The 12523-nt window shown below is 36.1% G+C and overlaps 1 long non-coding RNA gene across 2 annotated transcripts in view; it reads left to right on the top strand.

Annotated features, from left to right (window-relative positions):
- Positions 1–7415, top strand: part of LOC122180158 — a 31660-nt gene extending 24245 nt beyond the window's left edge. For both annotated transcript variants that reach the window (XR_006178936.1, XR_006178935.1), the window contains exon 4: positions 7348–7415. This is a non-coding gene — a long non-coding RNA (uncharacterized LOC122180158). The remainder of the gene's footprint in view (positions 1–7347) is intronic.
- Positions 7416–12523: the final 5108 nt, after the last annotated feature.

Raw genomic sequence — 12523 nt, 5'->3', positions numbered from 1 at the left:
ACCAAAAAGCTGCAAGGATGAATGGATTGAGCTTCTTAGTCTCATTAATCCTGTGCTTACTGGCAATGACTTTCAAAATCAGAAAGTACAAGGAATGATGAAAAAAGTAGAAAGAAGGACCAGGGAGTGGAGTTGCTGGGAGCAGAACAAAGCTACTGTAACCACGGCTGTAACGTGGCTTGAGATTACCTAAGCCTCTGAGCAAAGTGGAAATCTGTTGATGAATAAATGTATTAATAAAGAGAAACAGCAGTGTTTATTAAAAACAAAACAAACAGCCCACAAATGATACTCTTATCTCTGAAGTCTTAAGTTACTTTTATCTTGTTTCACTTTAAACAGTTTGTGTTTTCCAAATAGCGTTAAGTGGGCTGCTCTTGTAGTCTTCCCTATATGATAAAGACTTTCATCCAAGTCATTGTCAGATCTGATTAGAGTGTGGGTCCTAACACCAGACAGCTCACTGTCAACATATATTGAGTCTTTACTGGCTGTCATACATATGTTATGTAGGTCACCCATATATAGAATAGATGGGAGTGAACTGTCAACTATGGGTTGTAAATACATTAAGAGTCTCTTGAAGCAAAGCTTGAGTGATTTCTGATGCCAACAGAACCCTGAGATGATTAATTTTGCTGCCTGTCAATTCCCCATGGAGCATGTCTCCTTTATAAACAGTAAGAGAAAGCCAATGGTATTCAATAGAGAATTCGAACATAGACATTAAAATGGTAGTGCAGATATTTACAAGATGTCTTATTCTATCATTGCCAGAGGCAAATGCATACAATTGTGTTTCATTGATGTAGTTCAAAAAAGAGTTCTGAGCTTATGAAATATAATTTGCTTAATTTCCTGGCTATAATGCTGTTATAACTGGATATTACATAGAACAACTCTGTGTTTTAGTTTATTCTTAGTATATAAGTTAAGTTATATAAGTTAAAGTGTAAAAGCAGAAAACATGTTAGTGCAGAGTTAAACATGCAAGTTATGAACAGACTTAATCTACACTATGTGCTAAAGAATATCAATTTTCACGACAATGCAACAGAAAATGTTTTTGACACTAAGAATCTAAGATTTTCAAATAATTATAATCAGTAGTAGCAAAAGAAGAATAATTTAAGTCAATGATCTTAAGGGGAAAAAAAGTGAAACTCAGCTGAATTGTTTCTGAAAAATAGTCCCTAGACTTCAGTCATAAAAAATGGTATATTTTGCAGATTGCACTGCAAATGATTCCCAAACCTGTTGGCAGAATCAGAATGACAGTGCCCAATTGTACTTGCATCTCACCTAGTGGAGTAAGAGCACTGATCTGAATGAAAGGACCAAATAACAGCATGTCCTGTGTATTAACCAATAGTATCAGGCATAAACCCTGTCACAGCAAATAATAATCTTGTTTCCATAGAATAATCTATTTTTGACTCTGTGCAGCATAGTAATCTAAAGAAATAGTTTGTGATTGTGTTGAAGGATATTGCATATTTACTATAGTTAGTCTGAAGGAACTTTAAGCATGTTAACAGCAAAATCTGTTTCACTGGTTAAAATCTAGTCCAAAAAGGCAATGGTTGTGTGGATCAAAATCTAGTCAGAAAAACAAGCAAATGTGGGTGGAATCTATAAAACAGCAAGGACCTGTATGCAGAATTATCTTTGTAACAGTGCTGAGATGCAGGGTGCGTTTATCTGTAAATGTTGATTTTAAATAACCAAAATTTCTATTAAAATTCCTTTATATCTTCTGATCTCACATTTGAAAAGTCAGATAAGGACCATTTACCTTAAGAGGATGTGATTATTCTGCACTGTCAGCCTTCACCATCATTTGTAATGCTGTGTAAAACTGCAGATTATTTTCTAACACTATCTGTAAAATAGGCTGCCTTGACAAAAGTCAGATACACTGTGCCTTGGTTCTAATTCCTAATTACCAGAGATGCACAACTTTTTCTGAACTTGGATAGTTGATCAAACTTCTTCTAAAACGCTGTAGTACATGAAGCATAGAGAATTAATAGAAGCTTATTTTCCTAGCATTATTTAAAATTGATCTCCCTGCAGCTCTTCTTACAGTCTTGTTATAATACAGCTAACGTTATGTTAAAAATCAGTTAGAGGTTATGTGATTGCAAGTTAGAGGTGTTTTATTTATTGCCAGATTCTCTATGGTGGCAATGAAAATGCTTTCTAGGTTTCAGTCTAAAATGTGAAATGAGACTAAAAGTAATTACTCCTGTGTGAATACACAGTTCCTTCTTCTGACAGTAAATTTTTCTCAGTTATACTTTAAAGAAGTCTGAAGACACTGAGAATTATATTAAACATATTCCATGTGTGCAGAAGTGAAAAAGAAGGTTCAAATATATTAATTTCAGCCTCAGATGGGATATAACTCTTAATTTTTCCATTTGTACTCTGGACAATATCTCATAGCTCTATAAAATTTCTTATTCTAAATGCAGGTGGGTTCTTAGAGCAATATCGAACCTGTTCATTCCCTTTAGAAATCTAGAGTAATAACTCACAGCATAGAAAAATAAAAATAAATCAGTTCTATCCCAGATATGTTACTGTTTAAAAAAAAAAAAAAAAAAAAAGAGGAAAGAGAAAAGGAAAAAAAAACCCTACAAAACACAGACTTGATGTTCCTTTCCAGAGTTATTAAAGAATGGGTTAAATATGTGGCTTTACTTCCATATGGTGCTTAACATTGGTGGTTACACATGGCATTGGAGATAAACTACAATCCCATCACTGGACGCTGCCTAAATATGCAAGAACTGGATAACAGATTCCTTCAAACGCTTTGGTTCATCTCTCTTGGGGCTTTTTTTTTTCCCACCAGCTTGCTTAAAAAAAAAAAAATTATATTAATATTTGTGGGATTACATCCATTTCAGAGAATGCACAGTAAATTGCATTGTAGAGTGCAATAAAGACATTTATCTGTATAAAGTATTTCATTCTGTACATGTTAAGATGATATTCAGTAATACAGACCTTCATAAAATATTTTCAATTTTTGCCTGGAAGAAAATCAATCATTTATTCAGAGGAGGAATTAGAATATGCATCTTTCCCTAAAAAAGTAAACACTTCAACTCTGTAGTTTCTAAAGATTGCAAATTGGGGAATGTTGTGAATTTTGTTTTGTTTTTCATTAGAAGGAGCTGATGAGATGGAGACACCAGCACTAGAAGGAAGGGAGTTGGTAGCTGAGAACTTTGAATGAGGATAAACCCCTAAGTGCTTATGGGTGGCAAAAATCAGATCCTTTTGTTCTGTTTGTTTGTTTTTTGTTTTGTTTTGACATCACTTAGTGCTGTCTAGGAGGCAGTCCATTAAATTTGCTGGTTTGAATACCTAAATTTCCTGCATTTTATGGGGAATGTGGGCACCCTATCTCAATAAGTTGATTTTTATTGCAACACAGAAATCCCGGATGGAAGTAGGCCAAGTTGTTTTTTGTACTGTAAAAACTGAGGGATTTTTTCCCTTAAAATAAAATGCCAGAATTTTTTGTGCTCATTCAGCTTCAGACAGAAACTATAAATGAACCATTTTTCCTTTGGATGTGAGAATTTGTGCTGAGTTCTGCTAGCATGTGTAACTAAAGGAATGTGAAAAGTCTAATCCCTAGTGCCATATGATATGACAGACTATAATATTTCAGTTTGCTGCCAAATCCTAATCTAATATAGGCAGACACTTTTTCTTTAGCAAAAGAGTTTCCAGTCATGTCCAAAAATATTTAACCAAAGCAGACATGGAGATTGTGATCTGTCTTGGAGAACAGAGTAGTTGGTAATCTGGATAATATTTTGTTACTCCTTTATTGCAAAAAATTAGATTCAGACTTCAGCAGTTGCTATTTAGTGATGCCTTTATTTGGGAATGTATGGTAACTAATCATACTGGACTGATAAAATTATGCTTATGCATAGCCAAAGCATTCAGAAGCACAACAGATTAGCTTTCCACTGCAATTCTGATTCCAAATCATTATAGATCAACATTATTTCACTTCCTATTGGAGCAGAATAGGACTATATGGAAATAACATGAAACCATTCTGTGAAATCACTTCATAAGGAAAAAAATGGCATATTGCCTTTCTCAGACCACCAGATTTGTCAAGTAAAACAAATGATTTTTTCTTGTTCTTCTTTTCTAATACCTCGCTCACAGAGATGATTTGTGAGTAAATCAAGACATTCTATTAACATTAGATTTTTAAAAAATTATTTATTTTTTACTCTTTTTGTTAGAGTTATGCGTAGTCAGGTGTCGTATTTAGATCCAAATTTTTAATTATTTTTTATGTTTAAGATTTCTGGAGTGGTCATGTCTAGATTTAACATATGTTGTCTGAAATGAACAGGAAAGCACCCAAAGATAATAGCTTGAGGTGGTAATTAAGTAAACAGGTAAGTTGCTTTGAATATTCTACTACGTCAGGAACATAGCAGATGAAACGGGGTTTCACTTCTTTTCTGAAACAACCTGTTCTCATTTCATTTCCATCCCCTTTGCCCCCTCTACTTTCTGCTAGAAACCACTGGTGCTCACGGGATGGCACTATGCCATAGCAGGGTGTTAGGAAACCGTGTCTGCAGGTTCCATTTTATGGCAAGGTTTATGGCATCCCTTTTTAAACTCTAGAGATTAGTTCAGAACACAGTTTCCCTGTGTCACTAATATCCCGCCTTTCAGACCTACGTCACTTGGGGACTGCAGGAGATTTCTGCTGAGCAGTTTGAGGGAATACCAGTGCATACAGGGATTGCATTGCTAACGGATTTGGAAGGATGTCTAGCCTAAGGTCCCTCCATGAAAAAAAACCTGTTATCTAAAGGTTCCTCCTAGATAAGAACTGTTTGGAATACATAGCACATGTAGGCAAGAGGGTCTCCAAGAAACACAGTTAATCAGTTAAACAGGCTTTAACATATTCCATTCATATATTCTTGGCCTACCTTCTAACCATTACATTGCTTTATTTTTATTAAATATAAAAAGATTAAAGAATTTAAAAGACATCTCTCACATCATTTGTGTCAAGACTAGCACAGAGGAAATGCATTATCAAGCCCCAGCTACCTGAGATCCACTGAGCTGCTTGAGTCATGGAATGTTAAATTAATTGGGCTGGGTGATATAAGCAATGAAAAGTGAACAAGGTCAGTCCCCACCCTGCCAAAGAAATGAAAAAAAAAAAGCTTCCTGTCATGGAGCTGCTGTGCAGCTTTGCAGAGAGGAGAGCTGCTTTCTGGAAGAGGAAACAACCTTTGCAGCTGTGAAACCTGAGAGAACAATGGAGATTGTGTACACCAGCAGTTGAGGGGAGCTGCTTTCGGCTCTCCAGGGCTCAATGCCAGACTGGTCCCTCAACAGCAATCTTTTTTCTGTAATAAATTCTAAACTTCTTTTGGCCTTATTGCCACACTCTGAGCTGAAGTGAATCTGAACAATTGATAGAAGGCACCCCCTGTCTTAAAAGCTGTTGGCGTGTACTGAACTCCAACAGATCTGTTCTGGATGATGTAGGAGAGGTATGAAAAGTATGCTCCCACCCTATAGAAGTCTTCTAATGCAAAAATTGGTTCATTTCTGATTACTGAAATATCTAAAGGAATATGGATTACTAACTTAGAACAATTATAACAATTGGTGTATATTGTTAAAATTACAATCTATCTAGAAAAGTGATCTTTATAATTAGTGTAGCTTTTTTGCTTGATATTTTCCTTTTGCTGGTCTGTACACCCTAAGGAGTGACACAGCAAGGAGCAGAAAGCTTAAATGTGCTCACTGTCATCAGAATGGGAAGTTTTGTCTATTAGATGATGCCTGAGCTCTCCTATCTCGACCTAATTCTAACTGAATCAGTCTCATAATACTCTTCACTTTTAATTGGAGAGTATTCCTCTTCACATTCTGTTGTGCTTTCTCATCTGCTGCTATACCTTTTCATAAAGAGGGCTGCATTTTCACTGTAAGTGAAGCAGTATTTGAGTGTTTATTGCTCCCCAGGCTAGAAAATGTCTCATAGAAGTTCCATGGCATTGTTTACAGATACATAATGGGGTATGCTGTGTGGTTTTTTTTAAACTAACATCTCTGTTGGTCTGAAAATCAGTGTACCAAACACAATGATTTTAGTGATGAATAATAGTTAGAGTCTGACTACATTATTTTGCCTGACAATCTTTTTTTAAATAAATATGTAAATTTATAAATTTATAGTTTTCTCAGCAGTCCATTAGCCTGATTCTTCTTTACTTACCTTTTCAACACATGGGAATATTTGTGTAATGAGGCATTAATTAATATAAGTTGGGAGTAACACAAAAAGCTCCTGTGTTTTTTTCTAAGTACATAATAAGGTTATAGGCTCCAACACTGTGAAACTTGGACCTAATGGAGCTAAACAAAAGTTTGTTTGTTTGGTTGAAATTTTTAAAGGTTATCCCAAATACAGAATGATGATGAAAGATAAAGACAGCAATGATAAAAGTTTATGCCTGAAAATGATCGTAGAAGGAAAAGAAAAAAAAAGAAATGTAATGATTAATATTGTTTTTAGAATCATTACAAAGGCTATTTCATGGTTAATGCGTGCTTGTAGTCACTGTGGCTCTGATCCCCATGCAAACAAGACAAAAAGCATTTTCCTCTTGTTTGTAGACTGAGTTTAAACTAAAACCTAAACTTCTTATGCTTGTCTTAGCATTTTGAAAAGGAGCAAAGGAACTGTTTAAAACAAAGAGAAAATATTCTTCTAGACTTTACTTAGACTGCAAACTTCACTTTTTTTTCTGTCTTTGCTCTTTGGAAATATTTTCCTCTTCACTCCTTCCAACTTGCCACATTAGTGGTTCTCAAAGCCGTGACTGATAACGTGCAGGTAGCTCTTGCTTACCCTACACAGGCTCTTCTGTACATTGCAGTAGTACATACCATAATAACTCTGTGGAGAAAGAGCAAAGCTGTTTTAACATGCCTGAGTCCATTCCCTTCCAGAAATCTTATGATTGCTGTTACACGCTTGAAAGAGTTCTTTGTTAGGCCAAGCTATACAGATGCATGGTTTAGCTGCAAAACACACTGACATCTCATCCCAAAACATTCATCTATTGGTCATGGTGTTTATATAGGTAGACAGCTGTAATGCGTTTGTGGATGTCAGTAAGTTGTAGCAAACTAATTCTGTTATGGTCTGTTACGCATTAGAGCTAAAATAGAAACAGCAGTGTCAGAATACCTGCTTAATCTTTGGGGGGTTTACTCTTTTTTTTTTTTTTTTTTTTTTTTTTTGATTTTTTTTTTAAGGTAAAAATGATTTGCAAACTATAGTGGAACTGCTAAGTCACAGCCTAAAGCAGTGATTGAGTACCTGGTGGGAAGGCAGGGCCAACCCAGGGCAGCTCAGGTGCATGCAGTGTATCTGAGTGAGCAGAAGGGCTGGAGCCAGGATACACCACTTCCCAGACCTCATTTAAGGTAAGTAGGTGTGTGTGTGTCCTTTGGTTTTGTGTTTATGGCTGTATTTGAGTATGTTCTCACTTGCTGCAGCCTAGGACTTTGTAATTCTACTGTCATTGCTGTATTTTCCATTGTGTTACAGCATTATATGAACATAAAGTGAAACCTTAAAAATTGTAATGTTAGATTGAAACAACTCTGAAGGGTACTTTTTTGTTCAGTGTCATTTTGAAGCATTTTTTTCAATTTAAGGTCCTTGATTTTATTCCAGGTTCTGTGGAGTCTACTTACCACAGACTCTTATTCTCTACTTCATTATAAAACCTCCTTTATCTGTGTACTTATTATGGCTGTTGTTCTTTTAAGTTCATGGCTATGCTGACAATCTTGTCATGTGAACGTTCCTACAAAGACTTTTTTCATACTACCTGCAGGAGTTTACATGCGTTTATCTTGTAAGAGTGGGAACAAAATTATTGCCTCATCCTTAAGAATTAAAATCATTAGGATTTTCTATTTCTTACTGAATGAGACATATGATTCTAGTTTATGGTTTTTCTATGCATTGTCAGACCCAATGTATTTCTACAGTACAGCAAAATATTATTGTTTTTTGTATCATGTAATAGTGAACTTTCATAGTAAGTAGCCTGTAAGTATTAGATGAATATTCAAGGATTTTTTTATTTGTGTTTTAAATTGCATACCAGGAGGGGATTGTATGTTTTTTTTTTTACATATATGTTTGTGTCTGTAGTCTTGAATTGGAGCCAAGACTGTGTGAAAATATTACTTGTGTGGAAGCTCTGAATGTTCTTTTTCACACTTATCATTATGCAAGCATTTTCCCTCCTTACTATCTACTACCCTGCCATTCTATTTCCTTTAAGTGATGTTATTTCTGGCTCATACTGGAAAATATTCCATCTCCTTTCAACTACCTAGACTCATTTTAAATTAAGTAGTTGCTATCCTTATCTGATGAATGATGTAGTACTTTAACCAATACTGTTAAGGATTGGGAAGATCTGTAGATCAGCTGCTTGAAAATAATAAGGCTTCCAACATTGGTGCAAGCATTTCAAGTGTAAATTTTCTAAGTGGGCTCTTTAAGACTATTTGATGTTTAGTTGCTCCAAAAAACTTTACGCAATTGGCTGTAAGACTCTTTGCTGGTGCCTGTATTCGTACCACAACAACACAAGAGGAATGGAATTATCATTTCTTAATGATGAAATAATCTCTATTTTTCCTGGCTGGATTATATTTAAAATCTAGATTTATTTATTTATTTATTTATTTATTTTGACAAAAAAGGGAGATGAAGCTAAGGCCAGTGATAAATTTAGTCATGAAGAAGTTGAAGTGTGGAGTAAATGGTGTTCTACATCAACTATGTGCCATTTCTATGTAGGATGTGAACATGACAATGTTAGGGAAAATTCTGCCATAATTTACTTGATTTTATATTAAAAAACAAAACAAAACAGGATGATGCTGGGTTACTCATGCAAGACAGGCATTATTTTGCAGGTTTGTGTGCTTTTCACACTAATTCAAAGCACTTGGAGGCAAGTGCCTGTATTAGGAGAATTCCTAGAATTGCTCATGATTATTTCAAGAAAAAACTTTCCTACCACCCAGAGGGCAACTTAGGGCAGGAATTCAGCACAAATGACTGAATAACTCTCCTGAAGAGGCCCTTTTTCCTTACTTGTACACAGGAAACAGATGGCAACTAGCTGCCTAATTTATTGCATAAAAAAGCAAAAACGAGAGTTGTATTTGCCACGAATAAAAATCAAATCAGGGAGCAGATAGGAGATTGTCATAGGCCAAATGCAAAATTAAGTACTTAATGCTAAAACTAAAATTCTGAAAATGTCTGCTAATGTGCTATCTAGATTTTAGGCTTTCTAGCTTTTTCAGCTGTGCCAAGACATATCTGGAGATGCTTCTGATTTGGTGATTCTGGATAGGCAGTGTGTGTGTGTCATATCTCAGTGTAATCATGGTACAGAAACTATGTGTTTTCTTTCTTATGACACATACTTTTCCTCTATTTCTTGTTTATATATTATTAAAGATTTTAATTGTTAAAGCAGTGTTTAGGAGGCCCATTCAGGGGTGAGAGTTAATATAAAAAATGGAGGAAATTTTAAGCTTTTTACAGTTAGAGATTAACACTCTGATTGTGATGGATGCTACACAGTAACAGAAAAAGAAAAATTGTATAATTGCTTCAGGCAAAAACTATTTAAGAAGATTGTAAAGATTTTAAACCTGTTTTAATTCAAAGCAGGAGAAAAACTGTGGTTGGGCTGCATGAAATGGGGAATTGGTAGAGCAAGCACCAGGAAATCTAGCTGATTCCATCAGTGCAGCACAGTTTTGAAGCTTCTGGTGAAACTAAGTAAAACCAAGATAATACTATAGCTATATACTATATATAGTTTTTTGTGTTGACTCTTTTTTTTTCTTTTTTGCTTTAGTTCTAAGAAACAAATGGAAGAAATGTTAACAAAACCAATATGGGTTGTATTAATCAGTGGCAAAGGAAGAGGTAAGTTGAAACCAACATCTTGCTATTTCTCTATGTTAATAAATGTTCAACAACTAAAGAAATCCAGACAGGACAGGTTTGAATGAGTGTCTATAGAGAGTACATCAATAGATGTGTATTCAACAGTGCTGTTGTAAGACTGGCCAGTAATCACAGCCTACATTAATTCCAGAAAGTACACACAAATAATATTTCTTGGCTCCATTTTGAAAGCAGCATTTGGAAAGTTATTTGCACTAATCCTGTAACAATAACAGGATTTGTGTTTCCAACGTAAGCGTAGCTTTGAAAATGTAACTGTGTCTAATGCAATAGTCATAGAAATCCCAGACCTCTTGACCTCTGTGAAAAGGGAGAAATTTTGCCAAAATATTTGCCTCTAAACTAGAAAAAATGTCCTGTACCCTTTAGTATCCTCACCTCAGCAGTCTCTTTTTTCCTAGAGGGATGTAATATAATTAAAAAAAAATGAAGGAGGAGGAAGAGATATCAAAAGAACCCAAATCTCCTCCTTGTGTGTCTTAAAATCCCAAGCTTCTCTGCCAAAGATGTTATAATGCCTGTGATGAAGAATGGTGACTTTAAGTGCTGAGTGATTTAAAATGATACCATAAAACTATAGAAGGGCTTAGGTTGGAGGGGACCTTGAAGATGATCGAGCTCCAGCCCTCTGCCATGGGCGGGGTTGCAACCATTAATCAGGCTTCCCTGGATCCCATGCAACCTGGCTTTGAGCTCCTCCAGGGGCACCCATGGACTCTGTGGGCAACCTGTGCCAGTGCCTCACCACCTTTTGAATAAAAAAATTCTGCCTAATATCTAAGCTAAGTCTCCTTCCTCTTTTAGTTTAAAGCCATTCCCCCTTGTCCTATCACTATCTGACTGTGTAAAAAGTTGATCTCCCTCCTGCTTGTAAGCTCCCTTCAGGTACTGCAAAGCCACAGTGAGGTCTCCTCAGACCCTTTTCTTCTTTAAGCTAAACAAGCCCAGCTCTCTCAACCTTTCCTCATAGGAATCCTCACAGTAATCTTTGTGACTCTTCTCTGGACCTGCTCCAACAACACTGAATCCTTTCTGTACTGGGGGCCCTGTGCTTGGATGCACTACTCCAGAGGAGACCTCCAGAGGGCAGAGTAGAAGGGGGCAATCTGTTCCCTCTCCCTGCTGGCCACCCCTCTTTTGATGCATCCCGGATACTGTTGGCCTTCCAAGATACAAGTACACACCGCTGGCTCATGTCCAGCTTTTCATCCATCAGGACCTCTAAGTCTTTTGCTGCAGGGCTGCTCTCAGTAAGTAAGTATGCTGTTGTACTCTCCTCTTGCCTGACAATGCATAGTGTTATCTATTCTACTTCAGTTCCTGCTCCCTTCAGTCTGAGGAGAAGGACATATGGAATTGGATTTCTTTTTCTCTTCTACCTAGAAAGATTTGTGTATAAGCCTTACATATGTTTGTGTATAGAACAAGAAGTTATGTGAAATTCAGTGATTTATGCAGGAAAGTAGGAAGTAAAATCTGAATAATTTCAGCCTATGTTTTTCTGTTCAGAATTCTTGTTGACTTTAGAGGAATGCGAGATTAGTCTATTTTCAGAATAGAATACAATTCTCCACATTAAGTATCTGCCGGAATGATTGGATACTGGACTTTTGCATCATACTAGATGTTGTCATTTTCCTATGATATTGGTTTCTAGTCTTGTGTTTTGCGACAGGGATGTTGGTTATGATTATGTGACATATTTTAAAGGACATGTTTAATAACTTGTTTAATAACTCTGCTCAGAATAGCAGTATCTGAAGATTGCTGCCATGTATGGCACCCTTGTTGTGAGTCTGAATAAAACTGATTTTTTACTTCACAGACACAAAGTATTATCAGCATTGTAAAAAAAAAAAAAAAAAAAAAAAAAACTGCTTGCAAGCCAAGAACATAACCTAGTTAAGAAATACAATAAAGGATATTAAATAACCTTTCAGATATTTCTCCTTACCTCTCAGTTAAAAGGGAAATAATTTTCAAGACAGTAGGGTTTTACAGAGGAAGAAATATTACACACTAGTGAGGCTTCCAAAAGTGATGAAACTGCTTAAAAGGACCAGAAGGTGGCAGTACTCCATGCGTCGCTGAATTCCTAGCGCCCTCTGAGCTATCCAGTGTTCATTCTGAAGTGCTTGACATCTACTTATCATCAGATATATCCAAGGGAACTGTGCCCTTAAAATAATAACTTCCCTTTGTGGCTACGTTTGCTTTTCATGTATTTCGTGGAAGTGCACAATATGTAAAATAAAGTATTTCAAGAGGTCTGAAAAATGTGCTTGACCAATTCCCTTTCTACTCACAGGCATTCCTGCAGACTGCTGACTCTGTCTCTTGCTATGGTCTCCTGTGGCATGTTGATAAATCACAGAAGTCTGCCAGTTATACGTGTAGCTTAATTGATGTCAGGTGATC

Source organism: Lagopus leucura, unplaced genomic scaffold (assembly GCF_019238085.1).
Source record: "Lagopus leucura isolate 7727_CA_CO unplaced genomic scaffold, USGS_WTPT01 Super-Scaffold_100004, whole genome shotgun sequence".
NCBI lineage: Eukaryota > Metazoa > Chordata > Aves > Galliformes > Phasianidae > Lagopus > Lagopus leucura.
Note: the sequence above shows the minus strand (reverse complement) of the source record. Positions and strands in the feature narration are given on the sequence as shown.